The sequence below is a fragment of the Haemorhous mexicanus genome, chromosome 3 (assembly GCF_027477595.1).
Source record: "Haemorhous mexicanus isolate bHaeMex1 chromosome 3, bHaeMex1.pri, whole genome shotgun sequence".
NCBI classification, from domain to species: domain Eukaryota; kingdom Metazoa; phylum Chordata; class Aves; order Passeriformes; family Fringillidae; genus Haemorhous; species Haemorhous mexicanus.
The window spans coordinates 92806427-92818806 of record NC_082343.1 but is presented as its reverse complement, the minus strand read 5'-3'; the positions used below and the strand labels follow the sequence as shown (position 1 = coordinate 92818806).

Here is a 12380-nt window from a genome sequence, read left to right as displayed (position 1 = left end):
CAAAATTACTGTGATAGAAAAAGGGATGGGGTTCTTTTAATTTGCTTTGCTCTTTTGAATGTCCAGTGACCTGCAAGACATGGGTAAAACCCATTGGTTTATTCACTCACTAGAAGGCTTTAGAAATATCTCATCACTTTTAAGGACTGATAACTGCCAGAGTTGTGAAATTTGGTGATTACTTCAGATGTTAAGAATAAACATTGGCGCCACTGATGTGCCTTACATATGCTAATAATAGGTACAAAAGTTATTGGATTGCATAATATTAATTTCTAACCTGGAGAAGACTTAGGATCTTATTCCACGGAAATAACAGAATGAATGGAAATCAGTTAATAGGATTAAACCCACTGTAGAGAGATGTGAAGCATAAAGCCATAGTTAATGACTCGTGATCTCTCTCCCTTTGCCCTCGTCAATGCAGTCTCTTTATTCCTCTTTGGTCTATGCAGCTCATGTATATTCCTCTCATCTAGCAGTTCATGACCTTGTTTGAGTAGTTATTCTTTTCCTAAAAAAACTCAGATGATGGTAAGATAACTCTTTTTAAACAGCAGTGAAATGTATTATACATGTGTGAATCAAATGAAAAATATTAATTCTGAGTTCTATTGAGTAAAAAAGTTTCTGTAAATCCAATTTTCACACCTTTGTTCCAAGCACTCCAAAAGAAGACATGGTGCTGAAACCACGGTATTATTTTGCCATGCTTACTCCTTCACCTGATTGTCTCTGATTTCTTATCTGCATTGTGGTTCAATATCACAAAGCAAAATATGTTCTGTTTTTTCCTCAGCTGAGCCACTTGCTGAGGAGTGTTTCAGAGCACCTGGATGTGGCACTTGGTGCCATGGTTTAATTGAGTTGTTTGGGCATGGATTGGACTTGATGATCTTGAAGGTGTCTTCCAACCTAGGGATTCTGTGATTTAGATTGAGACAATACTTCATTGTACAAATATAAATCTCTGGGACTTAACTCTTATTTCAAGTGACAACAGAAACTGTTTAAATGTTTCTCATACTAAAACGATCTCAAATTCCATATTTCCATTATGATGAAATTCATATCAACTCTTACAGAACAAATAACATATGCAGTTATTGAATAAAAAGCATTGCATATCTAAATAGAAGGAATTGAAGTATTGTTTTAAAGACAATTGAATCTTGAGTATTGCTTTAAAGACAGTACCACTTGATCAAATCATATTGTAGTTTATGCAAAATATTGTAATATATTTAAAATCTAAGATTAGAATTAGCATTTCTTTAGCTGATGAAACTCCAGAAAATACACTGATAGATATTTTGAAGGTAAGTTTTTCTTACAGATCTTGAGATTTATAAAATAACCTGGAGGAAAGCAAAACACAGAAGTCAATTCTACCTGAGCTCAAAACCGGCAACAGAAGTTTACATTAATAGTTAGGAGAGCTTTGTGGAGTTAATCTAGTAACACTGTGCTAAATCTTGGCTTTCTTCAAAGTGGAACAAATGTTTAGACTACTCAAATTACTATCACTTTCTTGGCAATAGTGCAATAAAGTTCTGATTTTAAACCTGGGAGAATTTGCTCCAATAGTATTGCTGTGGATGAAATATCACACTTATTTTTTCAATATCCTCTGAGCATAATATTATTCGGTGTGCTTGCAAAGTAACTATTAAAAATTACATCAAAGACTTGGTGGTATCTTTAAAAAGCAGAGGTATTTTTCTGGCAATCCTCTTGCTTTCTTTGCTATAGTCCAAGAGACACAAATTGAGCTGGCAGTGAACCCTTGTGGCCCAGAAGGCTGATGGTATCCTGGGGTACATCAGGAATAGCATTGCCAGCAGGTTGAGGGAGGGGATCCTACCCCGCTACTCAGCCCTGGAGGCCACACCTGGGGTGCTGTGTCCACTTCTGGGCTCCTCAGTACAGACAAGACATGGAGCTCCTGGAGTGGGTCCAGTGGAGGGGAACAATGATGATTAAGGGATAGGAGCACCTCTCTTACAAGGATAGGCTGAGGGAGCTGGGCCTGTTCACCTCAAAAAGAGACAACTGAGAGGGGAACTCATCAATGTTTATCAGTATCTGAAGGGAGGGTGTCAAGAGGAGGTTTCCAGGCTGTGCTCAGTGGTGCCGAGCAATACAAGAAGACACAATGGGCAGAAACTGATGCTCAGGAAAGTCCACCTGAATATGAGAAAGAACTTCTTTAATCTTTTAAAGCTTTCAACTTTTTGCAGTGACTGAGAACTGGAATAGATTTTCCAGAGAGGTTGTGGAGCCTCCCTCAATTTAAAGAATTGTCCTAGAGCACAGGACATAAGCCTGTGCTCTAGGATGGGCCTTCTTGAGAAGGGAAATGGGATCAGGTGACTCACTGTGGTCTCTTTGTGATTTCTGTGAAATTCCTCCCCTCTCAAACCTGGGCATGTGGATAAATCAAAGAACATCACATTTGCTGGAAAGGAAGGTGGCAGTATCCTAATCCTTCTGTGAGAGAAACTGGGATTTGCACTTCAGGAAACTTTCAACCCTATAGAAACGGAGGTCCATGACAAGGGTCTGGCATACAGTGAAAGTCTTCCAGTCACTCATATCCCGCTCATTGTCTGGAGATAATTTCCAAAGAAACTGCTTTCAGCTTGCCTTGAAGTTTAAGAAGAATCAGAGAGAAGGGGAAATGAGCAAGGCCACACTCTGCCCAGATTAACGGCTGTCAGTCTGCTCATGACCTGTCAAATGTAACTATGCAAAGTCTTCTAAGAGCAGGAAGTGGATTTGATACCAAAGGCTACCTACAGGCAGCAGCTCTTAACTCATGGCTTATGTAAGTGCATATATATAAGAACAGAAGCCTCTACTTAAACCAGTCAGTCAACAACTCTCTTTCTGAGCTGTGGTGTGTCTCCAGAGATCCTTATTCAATTATTAATGCATCTGCTGCTAATTTCATCATGCAGAGTGTGAATTTGTCTTTCCACGACGAGCTCTAAGGGAAGTTTGTAAGAAATATAGAACTTATCAGCACATAAGAGTCAACACATTACTGCTGTGCTGCAGCCATTTATAACAAAACTAAAATGAGCACTCACTTATTTGGCATTAATTTAATGTCCCACTTAGCTCCTATCAGACGTAAATAGCTGCTTCATCCATTTAAGCATTTCTGTTCGTGCACATAATGAAGTACTCTGTACCTGTCAAGTAAGCAGAATTCATAACTGAAATAAGAAATGGATGAGAAAATTCAATGTTCTTAATATTAAGCCTCTACAGGGATAGCATCAGACTTTTTTTATGGCTTCTGTGAGATTCACCTTTTATTCCATGGTTCAGAGACCAGAGATATGACACATGCTAGCAAGCCAGAAACGTTTCTGAAAGGGATATCTGTTCAACTTATGGCACAATTAACAAAAGCTGTAGTTGTTGAACACATGCTATTACAAAATAAAAATAGTTAACAAACCTGTCGGTATTTGAATGTTTTTATGTTATCTATTTTAGAAAAACAAAATTTAATTTTAAACAGCACTCTAGCTGTAATCATATTCTCTAGAGGAAATTTTTATGAGAATGAACAGAGGTAATGACTACTATTAGTCACTGTCATTAGCATAAAACATTAGAAATGACAATATTTATAATAGGCTATGACATGACAGTTAAAATATGACTTTCTATCCTTTGTGTATGCTTTGACTACAGCTGGTTGCTATTTTCTAAAGTTAAACTGAAAGAAGTTTGGTAATGGTATATTTAATAGCATGTTCATCATCAGATCTAATTGTTTTCCACCACAGGGTATGAAGTTTTATGTCCTCTATCAACCCAAAACAAACAGCCCTACTGCTTAATGGCTCTTCAATTAATGTTTATGGTGCTACTTTTATGACCTAAGTTACAAGTAAAAATTTCCAACAAAATCCCTCCAAGAAGCCATTTAAGAATTTAAGAAGCTTAATGGGACTTCAACCAATACCAAAAATTACTAAAACATGTAGGAGGTCCCAAAGCTGAGGATGTGAAATAGAAAACACTAGAACGACATTAGAAAGACATTGGAATATAGAAATAGAAGACACTGAAAAATTCTTCTAGCACAGTGTTACGATTGCCATTGGAGGAGAGAACAGACCTTCATGTTGGGGAATTTGGTTGAGGGATTTCAGGTTGGCCACCTTGCAATTGATGTTGATGCTGGGTTAAAACAGAGAAGACCTATTCACCCCAAGTCATGCACAGCTCAGAGTCTGTTGCTCAGATTGCAAACTTATTCCCCAGAGAGTGATTTGCCCTCAGTAACCTAGATGCTAGCCTCCTACTCATAATTCTTTTCCCTATTTAGCAGAGCTCATGCTGATTAAAATGAAAGAACAGTTCAAAGACAGGTTTCTTTTTAACTGCCTTGGTGCATACTAATTTTTGTCTCTCCCTTTTGTACTAAGCCTCTAGAAAGCAATGTAAAACTACTGTAAATACATTTTCACTGGAGAGCTGCCATTGTTCTAAATTATGAAAGCGAATGATTTCTGACTTGGACTGTTAATTGTACATAGCAGTAATATACTAATTTTAAGCTTCCCATGGTAGTTCAGACACCCTGATTTCTAGCTTTTAATGATACATTATGACCCTTTATTTCTCTGACATCCAGGCAATTAATCACTGACACTCCTCAGTCCCCCAGAGTAGCTGGACACCATTAGACAAGAAAGAATCAGACCTGAGGGAGGTCAAAATTTCTTTTCAGGAATTACTTGTTTTTTTGCACCATAAACTCTGCTTGACAGTCATTGCAGCAAATATATTTTAATAGAACTGCTGTTACTCTACCTCTCCTCCCAGTCTCCCAGGAGTTTTTTGTAGCTCAACACGATGTTCAAAAACAGGCAAAAAATGCTCTGCGAAGTTTAAAGGCTGTCAAGCCTTCTTGGCAAATTCCCTCCAAGAGCACAGCTGAGAAATGACAAACCTATCACCTGACTGGCTGGTGTTTAAAGCTGACTGCTTTTGATTAGGAAGCAATGAACCTTCCCTTCTGGAGTTCATTCTGTGTTTTATAAGCACCTATTCACTGAAAATTATGCAGTTGAACTGATTTGAATTTGATTAGCGTAACGCTCCAGTTTTATTATTTGTAGTAAATATAGGCATCTCTTACAGTTTTTTACATTTAGGAGAATGTCAGGATAGTTAAAGACTTACTTTTACTTCCCATGTATTATTGCTTGACATTTAAAACAAATCCAAGAATAATATATGCCTGTATTGCAGTTACTCACTCGTTATGCATTGCTCAGTATGTACTCACACGCTACTTCTCACTGCTCCAGTGGGAAGAATAGGATGAAGACAGTCCTGCCTATTCAAGCACTGTGTCCCCAGCAGGAGAGTTGAGCTAGAAGTAACTGTGAAATGCAGCAGCTAATGTCTTTAATGGAAAACTCCTGTATTAAATTCTCTGCTGCAGACTCTGTGATATCTCAACAGGCAGCAGTGAGGAAGAGCAGAGCTGCTACCAGAGGGCCCAGCACTGAACACTGAATCGCTCTTTCAATGTCAGCCAGCTTCAGGAGTTGCGATGTGAATGCTCTGGGAAGCTTGATACCCTTTTATCTTCTGACAGCCTTTCAATTATATGTCCTCTCATATTATTACATAACTTCCAATGATCTGCACTGTGGACCTCAGTAATAAAAACCCATTTCATGCCTGAAGAACGCAACTTCTTTGGTAAGTCAGTTTAGACCTAGATGGGGAGCAGTGCATCTGACCAGAAACAAATGCTGAGTGGAGTCAGATGGTCAGGTCAATAAAAGCTAAAAATAATATTTGACTTTGAGAGAAAAGAGAGTTCAGGACACAGCCTAAAGGCTAGATTCAGCTCTGGCAAAACATTTATATCTGTATCAGTGTTATAAGGAGAGATTAGACACCCAAACTTAGATGCTGCAGAGGGGTTACAGAGGATATACCTACAGAACTCACTAGTTAGGACTGGGAGTAGCTGAGAGCTTTCATTATTGCTGGTATGGTTCAGAGTGTCTCATGTCTATTAGCTTCAGGCTGAATATTCTCCAACATTTAATTCTACCTATGAGAAAAATGCACATACTTACACAATTTACTTCCTCATTTACTTACCTGTTTTGTAAGCCATCATTATAGTGCATGACTACAGCAACATATCCCAGCCATTAGGGATGCTTCTAGAAAAATAAAGGAGGCTCACTTCAGCTGTAATTCCAGCTAATAGTGAAACATTCATGTGATATCTGCATTTTCAGTACTTCTTGAGCTTTCATTAGTACTAGCTTGCTGTCTCAAAAATCTGTAACATATTAATTTCAACACTATCTGTATAAAGATGCAAGACAAGAAGTACAAAAAAGCTGGTTTGGGTCAGGATATATTTACGTCTTTTATGCCAGTCATGACTCCTGGTTTTTGAGAACCTGAACCTGAGACTAGTGAAAGCCGCAGGCTGTAAGTACCTCTGAAAATGAAAGTGCACAAATATGGAGAATGTCTAATGTCTCAAAAATGTTCAGAGTTTTCAACAGAAGTGCCTTCTACTAAGGCAATTCAAATCAGTTCAACCTTCTTTACTAAACAACCAATTTAAAAACAAAGCCATGAGAAGTAAGAAATAGCAGAAGTTACAGAAGTACAGAAAATTCACTCTGGGAAATTCCATGGGCCAATTTCCACATGGTGAACGAGGTGCATGAGAAGCTCAAAGTGAAGCCTTGAATGGTCTGCTCACAGCTAACTTGTGCATTGGGCTGGCCTTCTCTACACCCATTTTTCAACTTCTTGCTTGACAACAGAGCACTGAGCACAGAACAGGCCTACCTGAAATTCCAAGGACTAGCATATGCCCCATGCTTTGTTCTTCTCAGCTCTGCACAATTTAATTAATGTTATGACAGGATATACACAATCTGTAGCTTTTAGTGAAAGCAACGCCCACAAGTGAAATTGAAAAATTTGTTCATTAAATTTTTTGAATTTTGCTTGATCTCAGTTACCTGAAAGACAGCTACATAGTTTACACCAGGCATTTAAGAACATTTTCTAAACAGTAGAAGGCATTTAATCTCATTTGGGTTTTTTGACACATACTTGAAAAGTGTTTAAACAGTGCTTTGGACCTGAACTGAGTATATATGCATGCATATATATATATATATATATATATATATATATATATATACAAACACACATACACAGAGACATATATATACACATATATGCAGCTGGAAAACAAAAAAAAAAAAATCAGGAAATGCAAGGAAATAATGGAATTAGATAAACCTCGGTACTTTGTTACAAAGTTCTGTCTTGCTCAGGATGAGGAAAAAATCAGACTTCCCCTTTCTTCCTCTAAAGACTTTTGTTAATCTTCTAGAAATATAAGTAGAGTCTTCCAGCCTTCTGAAATATTTTATCACTTATTAAAAACTGCAGTTACCACTGCAGTTAAAGGAATTACTATTCTCAAGTATACTTCCAAGTACTATTTCCAAGAATACTAGGTAATTTTCTTTAGGCAATCATGATCACCTACTTCTAAGTCCCCCTTGTAAACCATTTTAGGATATGTGGTATAATGGTTAAGAGTTTGGCCTCTAAGTAAAGGTATTTTGGTTCTGATGAATAGTATTCTGAGCTGTAGCGCAGTTTCCCCCTTCTTCTTCCATTTGCTATATGCAAAGCAAAAATACTAATAAATAAAAAATATTTCTAAGAGCCTGAGATTGCTATTTACAGTGTTAACACACTTAAATATAATCTAAGTAAACCCTTAAGAAAGCTGCATATTTCCACCCATTTCTTTATCTCACAGCCTACATAAAACTGGAGTGTGAATACTGTCACCTAGGGTTTATTTCCAGCTCTAGCCAGGAGAAAGAATCTTGAAAAATCCACTGAGTTTTTTCTCAAGTCTAGAGCTGTGTTAGGCAGAACTTTGGTTTTTATTGTGGGCAGAACAGTGCCACCCCTTTTTTAACACACAGTGACAGGGAATGGGGTCCCATATGAGGACTTCATGCTGTTCCTCAGGGAAGACTTTGGGTCCATTTCTGGTGTGCAGTCAGGAGAAACAAGGGAAGGACTGGGTGCAGGAAATGAAGCTGACTCCAGCTACAGCAGGACTCCACATTAGCTATTGATACTGCTTTTGTAAGCTGAAACCTTCTGGATGCACTAGCTACCAACAGCAGGTGACAAAGGTCTTTTGTTCCATGTGCTTTTTGCTAAACAAGCAAGTTCATTTCTAAAAACGAAATGCAATAACTGTACTTTTCTATGACGTATGGATGTATATAAGCTTATTACAGAAAAATACTACTCAGTATTTAGCTTGAAGGATTTAGGAAATGTTAGATTTATAATTTCCAATACAATTACATGATGTTCTTTAGCATATTCAAGAGAACACAGCCTTTAACTACAGGACCCCTTACTACCCTTTTCTCCAAAAGAACTAACTCATTCTGGATATAAGATTGAATTAAATACTTGTATCTGTCTTAAGCTCCATTGGTATGACCCTTTTTTGTTTTCTCTTTCTCATCCAAATGGTTTCTGCTGTAGTTTTATTCACTTTCTAACAGATTTTCATCGTGTATAGTTTGTAGCAACAATGCTATAGTAACTGAACAATATAAACCTTAATAAGTGAATAGTCACAGCATCTCAAAGAAGATACCAATATTTTCTGAGATGAACAAGTGGAGAACAGAGCAAAAACACCCCAGAATCTGCAAAATTTTGTTTTCACATTCTGTCTCAAAGGATTGACTTATCCCAAGCAGAGACGATTTCTTCAAATATTTTTGATGCTCAACAACTGCAAAAATACAATTTATATATTATTGTGTTACTTCTGTGAGAAGATGATAAACTGTTGTATTTCTTTATGACAGAAAAATTGTAAGGATTTAGATACATAATCAAACCGTCCTGTCTCAAAGTAACAAGCACCATAGGCACCTCTGTATAAGCTCTTTTACAATGGCAAACAAAATATGAACTAGTTTTAAATAATCCTATTTTTTGCAGACTGATGTGACCTAATTATCTCACATTTTGCATAAACTAAAACCATATAGAAAAATACAACAGCTCACCTGATAGACTGGAAGATCACTCTAAGTCTGAGTGGTGGCATATCCTAGAGAGGGTGGTAATGGTAGGTCCAGAACTCAGGGCTGTGGAGAGTCCCAACCTGAGGCTGTCCTTCAGAAGCAAATGATGTTGAGCACCCTCAGTTCCCTGAACATCATTCAAAAGGTACAGTACTTCCCTAAGGCTCCAAAAATCTGAAAATCAAGATAAAGTTGGGCAGACATTCAATAAAGAACATAAAATCAGTTGTCACATTAATATTTTTGCTTAAATGACCTTCGTAGCTTCACATAGCATCTCTGTGACACAGGGATATAACTTCTGATGATGGAAAACTCTTGGAAGACATTACCTTCCAAATTCTGCATGCTATGAGATAATGCCGTTACAAAACAATAGAATTTGCTATACAGTTCTAACACATTCCTGTTCCCTGCAAAGCACAAGGGAATGGGACTGCATGTGACCACCTGCTTAGGGTCTCTAAAATGATGAGTGTGAACAACAGGGCAAAAAAGAGGCAAAGGAACAAACTAAACACTGGTATTTATTTCTTGGTTTGTTTTTTGGGTTTTCTTTTCACTGTTTTTTAGATTTCTCATCTAAATTCTTAATTTTTATACTGCTATAAATTTATCAGGTGCTGCCTCAATACCTTTTCTGTACCTGCAACCACCTATTTGAGACGAAGGCTCACAGTCCATGCACAGTAGTATGAGTGTGCTTTTGGCAATGTAATAAAAAAGGAGGTTTGTGGGGGTGAATATTATGAACACCAACACTCATTATGCAGATATTAAAGCAGAGTAATTATATTCTTCCAGAGTAAATTAATTCTGAGTGCTGGTATGGATGAGAATGGGAACTTGTAAAAACAAGTTCAGTTGCAGTTGTGTTTCATTTCTTGATAATATTAACAAAATCAGGCCTATGAAAGACTAATTAAAATAAGTTCTTATTGGAATAAATGAATTGTGAGAGAATTTAAAGATTTAGGCTGGAGAGGGAGGAATTTTTAAAACACATTAGTTTCTCTCTTCAGCCAGCCAACATCCAGAGAGTGTTTTAGAGCATCTGGCTTAGGTACTCTGAATTATTTCCCTTAAGCAAAGATCACTCCACTGAATGTGCAGGTACTCTAAGAACCTGTAGCAGCAAAAGTAGTTATTTGAAGCTAGGTGATGAATGTGCTCTGTGTTTCCCCATGTCTTATACCAAGGTAATTTCACATAGAAGAAAAAAATTCTGATTGGTGGAGTGGAGGAATACAGACATCTTTTTACAGCTCCTACCAAGTTTACTGGGTCGGCAAACAACAACTTTGTGGATGTCTCGTGATATTCTCTAAAACAAATAGATTTTCATGAAAGAATCAGAAAATAATTTTTGGGTCACTCAGGGGAATTCCTTACATCCCAAGGAAGTCTGTGATACAGGAAAGCTCAATTTGCAAATTGTGTAAACCTTTCCATAAACTTGGAATCATTTCTCTTTGATGAAAACTATTAGGTGGGTATAAACATCAGGCTTTCAAAATAAAGAGTTAAAGTAAGCCAAACACTGTGAAGTTAGTTAAATATCAGTTACAGGTCAGTGAAACCCAAATTCAGGTCTTGTCATGTATACATTTGATGTAGGCAGTGCCTGAGTCAAACTTTGTTAGGTTGTTTTTATTTTTTTTTTGTTTCAACTATTGAGTTTGAAATGGCTGAGTTTTTTTTCTGCTTGATTTCATTCTTAAGAAAGGGCACTGAAAGAACAGCTACTCAATATTTCTTCTATCCTCATTATTCAATGTGTTTTTTCCTTTATTAATTGTCTGAACTCTATTCAAAACTTTAATTTTTCTTGACAAAATTATGACTTCTGCAGTTGGCTTTCTGTGTCATTTGTGGAAATAGTACCTCAAAAATGTAACTAATTGTTTATTAGATTAGTTTATTAGGTTTAACTAATTGTATTATTAGTTAAAATAAAACATTCAACACTTACATTGCCTGGGAAAACCAAGGCTTGCACCTATTCTTAACCAGCATTTTACACAGTCAGGCACAGCTGATGATGACACTTGTAACTCTGGTGAAAATCAGATCCAAAAAGTCTTTGCAAGATCTGAAGACAAGAAAACCCACAACATTAGCAGGCTTTTACTTCGAGCAATTTGTCTACCCTCACACAAAACTGATGATAGAAATGCTGAAGGACAATATAATCCATTCCTCTGTTTTAGTCAAACTCAGCTGTTTGCCATTAAACACCCTCCAAAGCACTGGGAATGTCTGCCAGTGGTTCTGTGGCTAAGAGCCTATTTGGGCACACAACCCTTATACATTTCCACAGACAACAACTTGTACATTAGGCAAGACTGCAATTAAAAATATGAGCACTGGGAAAATAAATCTGAGATAGGATCATTCTGGGGTTGTCTAACTTGCTAATACAGACAGAGCTTTGGCTTGTTCTACATATTTCTCCTGACTCCTTCACCATGCACCCCAAACATCTTTTCTGGATCTCACAGAAAAAAAGTTATTATTTTTCTGAACTGCTTAGCATTTTGACCAAAATCCTCGGGTTGAGCAGATACCTATCTTGGAAAATTTACCATCTTGAAATTCCACCATCTTAAAGAGGACGCAGTTGCACTTAGAAAACATCTTTATGGCAGATAATATGGCCAGCCCTGCCAAAAGTATATTTACAAGAAAAATGGAGGCATGGCAAATTATACTTTATAGCTTGTTCTGTACTTTATCTGTGAGAGCTATGAATGAGAATGATTCATTGAAGTAAGTCCAGATGAAGAACCTGGTATAAAGTGTTATTATACCAAAAACTGTTTGCCTTTTAGATCCTTAAATATATTCTTAGGGTTATTTTTGGTTGACTATGTATTACAAAATCAGGTGCCTTATTTCCATTACTTTAGCTAACCAGACTCCAAAGTAGAAAAACCCAAATGAACTACTCTGAATCTAAAATTATCCCTAAATCGGTATAAAATAAAACTTATGTTATTTCTAGATCTGTCAGCACTGTAAAGTTTAAGAATATGTAAAATGAATATGTAAGTTTTTAGGGTCCAGTCCAACTGTGCTCAGTGCTATGGGGAGGACATTGGGTATTACCAGGTATCTCAAGCCCTTTTCAGTGTTTCGAGATGTCCTTCTTGCTCATGAAAGACATACAGCATGAGAAACTTACCATGGCAACAGGAGATGCAGCTATAGAAAAATAGGGTT

General features: G+C 37.1%; 1 long non-coding RNA gene across 1 annotated transcript; it reads right to left on the bottom strand.

Moving 5' to 3' along the window:
• Positions 1–3089: 3089 nt before the first annotated feature.
• LOC132325838 (uncharacterized) lies at positions 3090–11350 on the bottom strand. Its single transcript, XR_009486039.1, has 4 exons — positions 11131–11350; positions 9141–9332; positions 6148–6212; positions 3090–3197 (listed from the first exon to the last, which is right to left on the bottom strand). It is a non-coding gene; the product is annotated as an uncharacterized LOC132325838 (long non-coding RNA).
• Between the last annotated feature and the right edge of the window lie 1030 nt (positions 11351–12380).